This window comes from Schistocerca serialis, chromosome 5, assembly GCF_023864345.2.
Source record: "Schistocerca serialis cubense isolate TAMUIC-IGC-003099 chromosome 5, iqSchSeri2.2, whole genome shotgun sequence".
NCBI lineage: Eukaryota > Metazoa > Arthropoda > Insecta > Orthoptera > Acrididae > Schistocerca > Schistocerca serialis.
The window spans coordinates 536,181,233-536,194,637 of NC_064642.1; the positions used below are offsets into that span (position 1 = coordinate 536,181,233).

General features: G+C 43.7%; 1 protein-coding gene and 1 pseudogene across 1 annotated transcript in view; both read left to right on the plus strand.

Annotated features, from left to right (window-relative positions):
- LOC126482064 (protein limb expression 1 homolog) overlaps positions 1-13,405 on the plus strand; it is a 314,505-nt gene that overhangs the window by 275,093 nt on the left and 26,007 nt on the right. The window lies entirely within an intron of this gene.
- On the plus strand, positions 11,967-12,084 carry LOC126482863 (5S ribosomal RNA; annotated as a pseudogene).

A 13,405-nucleotide genomic window follows, 5' to 3' on the forward strand; every position in this document is an offset into this window, starting at 1 on the left:
AGTGATCCTCGCATTGTATTTTTAAAGGTACATTGCTGTGATTCCTTAAATGTAAGGTCATTTGATTTGTAATATGTGAAGTTCATTCTTTTATGTTAATAAAATAACTGAGTTAATTATGTAAAATAACATTCTTATATGATTCAATCAACCGCACTGGATGAATTACGAAATAAAGTTAGAAAATATTCATTAAAGATGTTACCATTAACACATCAATAAAGTGGTGCTGCACCGAAAATTAGTACTTTGCAACAGAAGGAAAATGATAGAGATGAATAAAAAACACCTTTGATTAAAAAGCTTCAGAAGGAATAAAATATACCGAAGTACACACTTGTTTCATAATAGTGAACGATCTGCACACGATCCGTATTTATTAATAATATTAGTTTGTCACAGGTTCAGTACATTGAAGCAATCTTCACAGCATCAATAATATTGTCGATATCGTCAGTTTGACAACGCGATTTTACAAAAGTTAAGATGTCGAACCACCAAAAGATAGCATGTGCCGCAATTGTATGGCTATAACTGGCAAGAAATAAAACAAAACAACGAAGAGGAAACGCTTATGAGAAAGGCTGAAAATAAATACGTATCTCTCACGTATTAATTTACTGTCTGAGTGCAGAAGAACACACTCAAATATTTCACAAATTATTTACGGATCAGACCCCCAATGAACGACAAATTGTTAATGTTCATTCTACATTAAATAGGGATGAAGATACGTTAATGAGAGAAGCAGTCGCAGTGGAGAAGCAGTCGCAGTGGACGAGAGATTAGTAATAGCTTTGAAAACTCTAGCTGCAGGTAGATCATTCGAATGCTTGAAGTTCAGTGCCGTCATATCAGATATCACAGATAGCAAAATGGTTATGGAAACCTGTGAAGCAGTTATATCTGCCCTGGAAGGATATATTCAGACAATTAACGTAATTTTTTTTTACATTCTGTGATAATTTGATGAGGCTGACGTGTTTTGCAGACGTCTAACATCTTTGCATATATAGTGGATGTACTTTCCGAAGTAGAAAGATTTTTCCACACTGAAGTATAATTCAGCAAGGTAACACCATTTTCCAGTAAAGAATGCGATGCCACAATGAAATCTCCGTTGACCATCCAAAAGCGGTCGTACGATTACTACTTTATGTAGGCCTATTAAAACTGTTTCGTGTTTGAAAAATTGAATGTGAGGTATGATATGCTTGACGAACTGAAAATATAAATTGTTCATACTAACAGCGTGTGGTTGGTCATGACACTCTGTCAACATCTGAGCTAGCAAGCACAGTAAACCTATTGACAGTGGACCACACAAGCTCAGTAGGCACTGAGAATACGTACATGCCTCCAGACGGTCAGTATATCGACGCACTGACAATACTGACGGTCAGTTTAGGTTCACCCGCACGATTCGCAGATACCATGTACGTTGTAAACACGAGAATTAATTGCGCATATATCAGCAGTGTGAATCCCTCCCTCCCAGAAGCGAACCCTCTACCCGCATCAATGAGGGGTGCGCGATGCCAACCGACCGCCGTGTCACCCTCTGCTGATCATGTCCACTGGAGGCGATATGAAGAGGCCTGGTACCAGCATATCACTTTTGCCGCCATTGGCAAATTTCCAAAGCTTCGAGCTGACCACTCAGCTTTGGAATTGGAAAACAGCCACATCACACTAATAGAAGCTAAACAGCTTCACCAAAGTCATTAATGGATTAATTGCCGCCAATGTATTTTTGAATATAAGTACGGACTGTGTCAACTTTTACGTTAACTTATCTCAAAATGGCGTACGTCTCGGAATTATCACGAATATTTTCTGGCAGCTTCCATCTCCGCCTCATATAACAAATGTCTTCTTTTCCAGATAAATTTCGATATTGCGTTAACGGGTAATTTTAAAGCTGACTAGATCAGTACCGACCTCAGATTCAGCTGAACACACTGCCTTTGTCTTCACTTCACAATAAAAGATGGTGTGTTACCTAAATGAGGCATTCGATTACGTAACAATGTTCTGGTCTTTCTCGTTTTTAGTCATGGGTTTTCTGAGGGATTTTATGCGGCCGGCCATGCATTCCTCCCTGTGGCAACCTCTTCCTCGCAGACCAGCACTTGCACCCAACGCCCTCAGAAATTTCTTGGGTATATTACATTCTCTGTCTTCCTCTATACTTTTTACCTTCCGGAGCTCCCTCAGTACCACAGACGTTATTCCCTTGATGCCTTAACGCATATTCTATTATCCTGTCACTTCTTCTTGTCAATGTTTTCGGCGTGTTCCTCTCGTCGCCGAATCTGCAAAGAACTTCCTAACATCTTACCTTATTGATTCATCTAATTTTCAACATCCGTCCGTAGCACTCTCAAACGTTTCGATTCTTTTCTTCTCCTGCCTTTCAACAGTCCATGGTAGACCTCCATGCGTACATGTGTACATTCTCACAAACTTCTTCCTCAAATTAAAGCGGACATTTGGTAGCAGTATACTTCTTTTTGTTAGGAATGCCCTCTTTGTCTGTGCTGGTCTGCTTGTTATGTCGTCCTTACACCGTCCGTCATGTGTATTTGGCTTCGAAGGTAGCTGAATTCCCGGACTTCGTCTAATCAGTGGTCCTCAAATTGCGATGTTAGGTTTATCGCTTGTCTCATTTCTGCTACTCATCATTACCTTTTATTTCAGTTTTTTTCTCGATCCATAGTGTGTTCTCATTATACTTCAATTCATTCATTAGGTTCTGGAGTTCTTCCTCAGTTTCACTGAGGATGGCAATACATAAACTGAAGCGCAAAAATAACATTAAATCGTACTAAAGGAAGAAACTTTTCGCACGGGCATTACAATACGGTATGCTTCGGATTCGCGACCGCTCTTTTCTCCTTCGTGAGAAGATTGCCCAAGCAGACGCTAAACAGCAAAATAAGCTGCGCAAGTAGACTTAATGGCTTCCGCTCCTCCGAGGCCACCGAATAACAGGTAATTGCAAAGGCTGGTGAACTCAGCGTCTTGGGAAGCTTGCTGCATTTCAGCGTACAGGAGTGCGAGTTAGAGGCCCCGAGAATTTTCGAGAAGCCGAGTCTTCCTTTTGTGCCATTAGTAGCCCACGCCTTTTCATTTGGTTGGCTGAGAGCGAGACGGGCAGCCCGCGGCCCCGTTAATCCATTAAAGGGCAATAAGCCAGCTGCGCATACGGCCGCGTCTGCGCATGCGCCCGTGACACTGACCTCTGGCGGGCTGCGCCGGTGGCGTTCACCGGAGCAGCGTTGATGGCGTCCGGCCGGCGCTGCCCGGACCTGCGGAGGCGCAGCCTGGGTTGCACCGTCGCTGCTTGCGGGTTCACGGCTCACGGGAGAGTCTCTGGTCGTATTACAGCGTCTGACTGCTGAAACATGAGAAATGGACTTCATGTCCACTGTATTACAACAGAAGTCTCACGAAAAGAGCATATAGCACTTGTTACGTGCGGGCAGGGGTGGCCGAGCGGTCCTAGGCGCTACAGTAGGAACCGCGCGACCGCTACAGTCGCAGGTTCGAATCCTGCCTCGAGCATGGATGTGTGTGATGTCCTTAGGTTAGTTAGGTTTAATTAGTACTAAGTTACACAGAGGTCATTAGAAACACTCAACAATCTAATAGCGATTGGACATAAACGATTCCACCTGCCACCAGAACTAATCAAATTATAACAGCATTCTGACATCAATCGTAGGATACGGGTCAGGAGTCTGGGCCCACAGACTCACGAGGGTCATGCCTGCCATGGCTGTGAGAAGAGTGCAGCGAAACCTGCTTCTCAGATGAGTAGGGGCATATAGAACATCCCCAGGGGGAGAGCTAACAGTATTAATGGGGCTCTGTCCACTCGATGTAAATATCACAGAGCAAGCGACGTGGTACTGGGTTAAAAAGGGAAACAGGGTTAAGATAATTGATATAATAGGGATTCACGTGGGAAACAAAATGGAAATCAAACGAAGGGGGCAAGAACTCTGGCAAGAACAGTGGGATAATGAAGAAACTGGTCGCAGAACATACGAACTACTGCCCAATATCAGGGAGAGACTGCAACTAAACTACTTCACACCTTCACGAGCCCGCATCTCGTGGTCGTGCGGTAGCGTTCTCGCTTACCACGCCCGGGTTCCCGGGTTCGATTCCCGGCGGGGTCAGGGATTTTCTCTGCATCGTGATGGCTAGGTGTTGTGTGATGTCGTTAGGTTAGTTAGCTTTTAGTAGTTCTAAGTTCTAGGGGACTGATGACCATAGATGTTAAGTCCCATAGTGCTCAGAGCCATTTGAACCATTTTTTTGAACACCTTCACGAGGACTGCTGCACTTTCTCACAGGTCATGGACCCTAACCGGGATACCTATGCCGGATCGGGAAACGGGCTACACCAGCGTGTGACACTAAGCACCCCAGAACACGTGGTGTATGAGTGCCACCTCTTCGACGACGTACCAGCGCAATTACGCCACCAGTTACCCGACCACGACACGTACCACCTGCTCAGGCATGAGGACCATTTTTCAATCCTAAACAAACTAGCAAACGAGATCTCACTTAAAGTGATAAAGGAATTTCTTAGCAACAACGATTAAGACTTCATTGCAACCGATCTGACTCCGTGCACTTGTCCCGTTCCGCCGAGGCGTGGACTTGGCCAACCGCCTCACGGCTGGAATCCGCCACGTCTGGGATTAGGGGGAGGGTGCGCCCTATTACCGATCCAGACACTCACCGATTTTGACATTAGGTTAAGTTAGGTTAGATGTAGGATAAGCTAGGATAGCAACACTAGATAGTACTGCAGCGATCAACAACTCCGGCCAGCCCGGTGCCAGGGGCACGTTCACCGGGATTAGCTCGGTGAACATGGCCAACGTCGTAGGTTTATACAACGCTGGCACGTCTGTAACGCTGCAGGTAGAAGTAGATTAGCATAGGTAGAAATAGAACACCATAATCAAGACATAACAGTAGTGTCCATAGTGTGAGTAAAATAACTAACATAGAGTAAGCTGTAGTATTAACACTTGAATTGTATCAATTGGGACCCACTAATTGTTTAAGGTGGTGGGTTGTTATGTATCATATATATTGAAGAATAAAGTTCTAGGGGACTGATGGCCTCAGAAGTTAACTACATCTACATCTACATTTATACTCCGCAAGCCACCCAACGGTGTGTGGCGGAGGGCACTTTACGAGCAACTGTCATTACCTCCGTTTCCTGTTCCAGTCGCGTATGGTTCGCGGGAAGAACGACTGCCGGAAAGCCTCCGTGCGCGCTCGAATCTTTCTATTTTTACATTCGTGATCTCCTCGGGAGGTATAAGTAGGGGGAAGCAATATATTCGATACCTCGTCCAGAAGAGCACCCTCTCGAAACCTGGACAGCAAGCTACACCGCGATGCAGAGCGCCTCTCTTGCAGAGTCTGCCACTTGAGTTTTCTAAACATCACCGTAACGCTATCACCCTTACCAAATAGCCCTGTGACGAAACGCGCCGCTCTTATTTGGTTCTCTTCCTCTGTCAACCCAACATGGTACGGATCGCACACTGATGAGCAATACTCAAATATAGGTCGAACGAGTGTTTTGTAAGCCACCTCCTTTGTTGACGGACTACATTTTCTAAGGACTCTCCCAATGAATCTCAACCTGGCACCCGCCTTACCAACAATTAATTTTATATCATCATTCCACTTCAAATCGTTCCGTACGCATACTCCCAGATATTTTACAGAAGTAACTGCTTCCAGTGTTTGTTCCGCTATCATATAATCATACAATAAAGGATCCTTCTTTCTATGTATTCGCAATATATTACATTTGTCTATGTTAAGGATCAGTTGCCATTCCCTGCACCAAGTGCCTATCCGCTGCAGATTTTCCTGCGTTTCGCTGTTGTTTTCTAATGCTGCAACTTCTCTGTATACTACAGCAGCATCCGATAAAAGCCGCATGGAACTTCCGACATTATCTACTAGGTCATTTATATATATTGTGAAAAGCAATGGTCCCATAACACTCCCCTGTGGCACACCAGAGGTTACTTAAACGTCTGTAGACGTCTCTCCATTGCGAACAACGTTCTGTGTTCTGTTTGCTAAAAGCTCTTCAATCCAGCCACACTCCGTAGGCTCTTACTTTGTTTATCAGGAGCGGTATCGAACGCCTTCCGGAAGTCAAGGAAAATGGCATCTACCTGGGAGCCTGTATCTAATATTTTCTCGGTCTCATGAACAAATAAAGCGAGTTGGATCCCACACGATCGCTGTTTTCGAAATCCATGTTGATTCCTACAGAGTAGATTCTGGGTTTCCAGAAAACATGTCCTAAAATTCTACAACAGATCGATATCAGAGATATAGGCCTATAGTTTTGCGCATCTGCCCGACGACCCTTCTTGAAAACGGGAACTACCTGTGCTTTTTTCCAATCATTTGGAACCTTCCGTTCCTCTAGAGACTTGCGGTACACAGCTGTTAGAAGGGGGGCAAGTTCTTTCGCGTACTCTGAGTAAATTCGAATGGGTATCCCGTAAGGTCCAGTGGACTTTTCCTCTGTTGAGTGATTTCAGTTGCTTTTCTATTAAGTCCCTTAGTGCTCAGAGCCATTTTAACCTGTTACGTGGTAGAAATAGTTGGCGGTAGTAAGTCACGTAAAATCAAGATGGCGCCGCTTGCTTCGAGATTACAACACAGATGGCATTGGAGAATCGTTGCGGGTGACTATAACTGGCCCTTAATATTTTCAGTGCGCCAGTATACTAACCGTCTGAAAGCCACTACTGAGGCATTTCCAAAACTAGAAATATTGACGAGCAATATCGATGAGTTCAAAAGTATTCTCAGAATTGACAATACGTACTGTCGACTATTGACAGTTTGACTGTTTTCACCAAGTCAGATGTTGACAAGGCTCCATGACCAACCACACGGCGTCAGTGTAGACAATTTATGTTTTCAGTTCGTCATTAATAGCATACCTCAGATCCAGTTTTTCAAGTAGTCTTTTTACGCAAAGCAATTTTAATAGGCTTTCGCAAGGTAGCAGTTGTATCTACCTGGCAGATTAAAACTGTGTGCCGGACCGAGACTCGAACTCGAGACCTTTGCCTTTCGCGAGCAAGTGCTTGGGTAGCTCAGATGGTAGAGCACTTGCCCGCGAAAGGCAAAGGTTCCGAGTTCGAGTCTCGGTCCGGCACACAGTTTTAATTTACCAGGAAGTTTCATATCAGCGCACACTCCGCTGCAGAGTGAAAATATTCTAGAAGTTGTATGTCCACTTTGGGACGGTGAATGAAGAACTCACTATGACGTAGCTTTTCATTATTGAAAAATAGTATTACCTTCTTGAATTACACTGCAGTGTGGAAAAACACTTCTAGTTCGACAGGAATGGCCTTCATATATGTAATGTCCAGTTAGAGGCCAGCAATAAAAAATGTCAGCCTCTTCAAATTATCACAAACGTCAAAATTTGCCTTAATTGTCTCAATATACCCTTGAAACGCAGATATTTGCTTCACAGGTTTCCATTAAAATTTTGCTAATTGTGATAGTTGCTGTTACAGCACTAAACTTCAAGCAGTCGAAGATCCGCCTGCAACCAGAAATTTCAAAAATGTTCCAAGTGTCTCGTCCTCTGCGACTGCCCCTCTCATTAACGTGTGTTGATTCCGTAGTTTATGTAGAATGAGCATTAACAATATGTCGTTCGATGGAGGACTGATCCGAAACAGCTTGTGAATTGTTTGGGAGTTCGTGGCTCTTTAACATGCGACACGTGTTAACTTATTTTCAGCCACTCACGGAACCATTTACTATTTTTCATTGTTTTTTGTCATTTCTTGCTAGGTATACCCAGCATAATTGCGGTACATGCTATGTTTTGGATTTTCGACATCTTAACCTTGTAAAATACCGCTGTTAACTGAGGATATTGGCGATGTTACTGGTGCTGTGAGATCCCTTCAATGTACTGCAGCTTCAAGAAACTAGTATCGTCAATGTATATTGATCGTGTGCATGTCCCATATCGTTGCAAAAAGTGTGGGTGCTTTGGCCGTCCAGTCGTTACGTGTTGCTTGAATACATTACAGTGCATTGTGGAGAGCACTGACATGTATCCAAACAAAGACTGGACGGTGGACGGTGACTCTGGAGAAATCACAAAGGGATTCTCACAATGTACAATTTTGGGCCCGCTCGTATTCCATATGTATATCAATGACCTTCAACATAATATTCATCAAGCACAATTCGTATTTTTTGCAGACGATGCTAGTGTTGTAATTCATTAAGAGAAACCAACAAAAGAGATTGCTAATGACGTTTCTCAAAGAATTATTAAGGGCATCTCCGGAAATGGACTTCGCCTGAATGCTGAGAAAACACACTATATGCAGTTCTTTACAACAAATAGTCCTACCAACAACTGATGTAGCACATGAACAGGAGTCAGTAAGCGGGGTAGAATGCTCCAAATTTATGGGTTTACATACTGATAAAAACCAGAACTGGAAGCGGCATATTACTGAGCTGATCAAACAAACTCTTCATATAACTGCTAATCTCGCAAATCAGGCAATCAATCTTCTGACATATTTTGCATATTTCCACTCAATAATGTCTTACAATTTTCTGTCGCAACTCATGACGCAAATGAAAATATTGGTTGCATAAAAGAGAGCAGTAAGAATAATATGTGGTGGTCACCCGCGGTCATTATGTAGGTACCTCTTCAAGGAATTAAGCGTTTTAGCTGAACCTCTCAATACATACGTTCGCTAAAGAAATTTGTCGTAAATAACCAATCACAATCTGAGAAGGGAAGTGGTTTCCGTACTTTCAACACTAGACGAAAAAGTTATCTTTATTTTCCGCTACTGAAGATCTCAGTGGCTCAGAAAGGAGTTCAATATGCAGCAACAAAATTTTGTTATTGTTTGCCCAATAACATAAAATGTCTGACAAATAGAATGATAAGAGGCAAAGGAGGCCACTCTCAACCAATTACAAATTTTAGAAATTAAAAGAGAGATGTGTATATCCCCGCACCTATTATTAAATGAGCAAACCCAATTAAATTATTCATCGCTTTGAGATGATATCATAACCTCAAGATAGAAGCAAAACTTTGGGCCCCAGTCCATCTTAGTTAAAAAGTGCTCAGCTGAGACATAACTTTCGTCTTTTCATTGTACTGTAATTGCTGAATTGTGTAGTAATGTACGTAATTTGTTAGAAATGGTCATTCACGTAATTGTACATTAAGCTGTGGATCGATACCTTAAGAGGTTGAGATTTTGTCTTGCCTTGTCATTATGTTCATCTGTGTATTATCATCATAATGTACTTGAAAATGAGATTATAACCCGAAACCTAGGTTGCGCAGTGATATTAATAATAAAATTATGAAACAGGGCAAAAAAAAACAGTGTTTGTTTAGGAAGATAAGTTTTAAATCTAACCTAAAGTTCTTTCTCCCAGACAACTTTTCCTATAGCTTGGACGAATTTTTATTTAAAGAATAGTAACTTGGGCTTAGTAAAGCGCTTTAGCGTAATGTCCAAGAAACTATAATCAGGCAACTGTAGCATTTGAAAAGCATTCTTCCCTAAACTTGGGACAAACATGTGTCACACAATTCACTTAAGAGCTGTAATAGCAAGAAATTCTCGAAGCTTTCACAGTATCGCAATTTACACAGTACAAAATCGATATATGCACTGGAGATTATTAAAGTTTCACTAGGCATTGCGACTGTGAACCAGATTTGGCTATGCAAGTATATAAATGTGAGGAATGCTGTTTCTACACTGCTCGACAAAAAAAGTGAAACACCAAGAAGAAATGGTCGGATGTCTTGGTAACTTCGTACGTGTACACACCATCGGCCGATGTGTAAATTATTAGGGTTTCAATTCCCTGTGACAAGCAGAACGTCCACCAGCGTGTATTAGCATTGTCCGTGTTTAGTGTTGCTACCATGTCTGGTGGGGTATGTAAGTGGCGCGAGGAGCTTAAGATGTTGAGTGGTCGCTGTGAAGGACAGGGAGACATCGTACACTCTTGTGAAATAGCCTATCAGTACCTGACAAGAGTGTCTCAGTGTGGGTCTCCATTTGGCCGACTGGTCGAATTGTGGAAAATCCATATCTATGGGGCACTCAGATGGGACTGTGTCCCGAGGTTGGACTACATAGAATCATCAGGGCAGGCATATTTTTCGTCAAGGTTCCCGTCGGCTATGTTTGACCACCGTAACGGAGAATCAGCATATCGTGCGCAAAGCACATCACAGCACCTACACATCTGTATCTGCCATTCCAGAATGAATGAAGTGATCTGGACAACATTCTGTGTCATCCTCATTATTGGTCGGAGATTAGCTGTAGTCTGACTAGGGAATTACCGTTCCATGCGTGGGCTCCCGTTATCACCACAACACAGACGGCTGCGTTTGGAGTGGCCCGTGTCTGGGAAGCTTGGACTGCTGATAACGTTGTCGCATTAAATCGCTTTTCTGCACTATCCCGGGTGATCATCGTCGGCGATTATGGTGGCGACCTGTTGTAAGGTATCATTCTTTCAACATTTTAAAGAAGTGCAGTGGTGTTAGTCCATCCTTCATGGCGTGTGTTGCCATCGAGTATGTTTTCAGATCTCATCTGGTAGTGATTTAAAGAATTATGACGCCACAACAGTACTTCACGGACACCATAAGTCATCATGTATTACTTCTCAGGTGACAGTATATTGGTGCAATTTTCCAACAGGACAATGCTCGCCCACACACGGCACTTGTATCCATGAGCTGTCTACATGATGTTGAGGCAGTTCTGTGTCCAACAGGATTCACAGATATGTCCTCCGAGCGAGGTGGCGCAGTCGTTGGCACACTGGACTCGCATTCGGGAAAACGAAGGTTGAAACCGGCGTCCGGACGTACTGATATAGGTTTTCCGCGATTTTCCTAAATCGCTTCAGGCAAATGCCGGGATGATCCCTTGGAAAGGCCATGGGCGATTTCTTTCCCCATCCTTCCCTAATCCGATGGGACCGATGACCTCGCTGTTTGGTCCCCTATCATAAATCAACCAACCACCCAACAGATCCGTCCCCAGTAGAACATGGTTGGAACCAGGTCGAACATCAGCTCCATCCCAGTGCCAGTTTCCAGGGCATCAACGACCAGTCACAGCAGTTGTGGGCCAGCTTACCTCAGTAGAGGACATAATGGCAAGCCGTGCACATACGCCCAATGAAGCGTTTAATTCACAGTGTGTCGAGGGTGATGTTCACGCTGGAGATGATTCTGTGTCGTTTTGGAAGTATTTTTTGCACCATGCGTTGTGCCCAGTCATGCAGCTTACCATGAACATGAACCAGGATGTTTATATCAGCACTGTCGGTGACCAAGTCCTTCCCTTTCTTCTAAATCTTGACGTATGTATCGGGCTATTTGTAACACGGGGAGAAGCGTAGCAATCAGCACCCCTCCAATTTCGTAGATCTACGGAGTCCATTCGCCAAAGAGATGCTTCAGCTGGATATGGCATATCTCGTGAAACTTGAGGAGACGCTCCGAATTGCGGCCATTATCATGGCTATAAGTCATGTTACACATTGTTTGTGTGGTGTCTCCTGAGAGTGAGTTTTTATCCTACGTTCTCATATATGGGCCTGTCCAACAAACGTAGGACGCCTGGAGATGTACGCCACACTGAGCACGACTATACAGACTCTCAAACGAACTCCTATCCATAGAAATTCAGGAAGTTGTAAGAGCTGGCGTACTTGCATTTCAGGTCCTCTCTGCGTACGAGACAGTCGGAGCGGCTTTAAAATTCAAGTGTCATTGACACAATGATTAATCCTTCAGGTATACACGTAGGCAATTGTAAAAGAATTAATTCTGTTGCATCGCTCTTTCTGGCAACTGTCTTGCCGCAGTGGATACACCGGTTCCCGTGAGATCACCGAAGTTAAGCGCTGTCGGGCGTGGTCGGCACTTGGATGGGTGACCATCCAGGTCGCCATGGGCTGTTGCCATTTTTCGGGGTGCACTCAGCCTTGTGATGGCAATTGAGGAGCTACTCGACCCATTAGTAGCGGCTACGGTCAAGAATACCATCATAACGACAGGGCGAGCACGGATGACACGGCCGTCGGATGGTCCCGGTAGGCCACTCATGGCTTGAAGACGGAGTACGTGCATCGCTCTTTCTGTCCATATCGTAATGTAGGAAACCTCTGCTGTTTCACACCATTACTACTCAGCGATGAAACCAAAGAATAAGTTTTAACCAGATACTAACAACACTTTTGAGGAAAACTTGTGACTAGGTTAAGGTAAAGATGACGTCAATCCGAGGGTTGGTTCGAACATCGCAGTGCTTTACCAAGCATGGACCTACTGGAACTGTTGCGCTCTTGTCTTCTACCTCGACATAAACAATTGTTAACGGGTTGCGAGTCCATAGAGAGGGGAACCCTTTATTGTACGATTACTAGATTGCTGAACAGTCACTGGTAACAGTTACTTCCATAAAATATCTAAGAGTATGTGTACAGAGTGATTTGAACTGGAACGAGCGCATAAGTTAACAGCGGGTAAGATCGAGATTCATTGGAAGACTCCTAAGGAAATGCAATCCATCAGCGAAGGAAGTAGCCTACAAAACACTCTTCTGGTCAATATTTGAATATTGCTTGTCGGTTTGGGATCCGTACGAGATAGAACTGATAGACGAAATAGAGAAGATCCAAAGAAAAGCAGCACGTTTCCTTACAGATTCAGTTAGTAACAGCGAAAGCGTCGCAGGGATTCTCAGTCAATTCCAGTGGCAGACGCTGCAAGAGAGGCGCTCTGCATCACTGTGTGGTTTGCTGTTGAAGTTCTGAGAGCTTACGTTCTCAGAAGAGTTAGCCCGTATATTGTTTCCTCCTACATACAACTCACAAAGAGACTATGAAAGTAAAATTAGAGAGATCTGAGTTCACTTAGGCTTACCAGCAATCGTTCTTCCCGCGAGGCATTTGCAACCCGAATAGGAAAAGGTGGGAGCGACACTAGTACACAAAGTACCCTCCGGCGCACCGAAACGTGGCTTGCGGTGTATGTTGATGTGAATGTAGATGTAGGTATACCGAGAGGTACCCAGACAGAGGGAGAATCCGAGTTACAGTTAAACGTGGACTTCGAAACAAAGAGCAGCTTGGTAATTTTCACATTCATAAATCATTGCCAGAGGTAAAAAATTATGTGATACGTGACGAAAAGAAACCATAAGGCCAACTCGCTTCTGAATCTTGCACCTTCGGCTTTGTAGTGTAATATTTACATACTTAGCCATCGAGCAAAAAAAAGGTT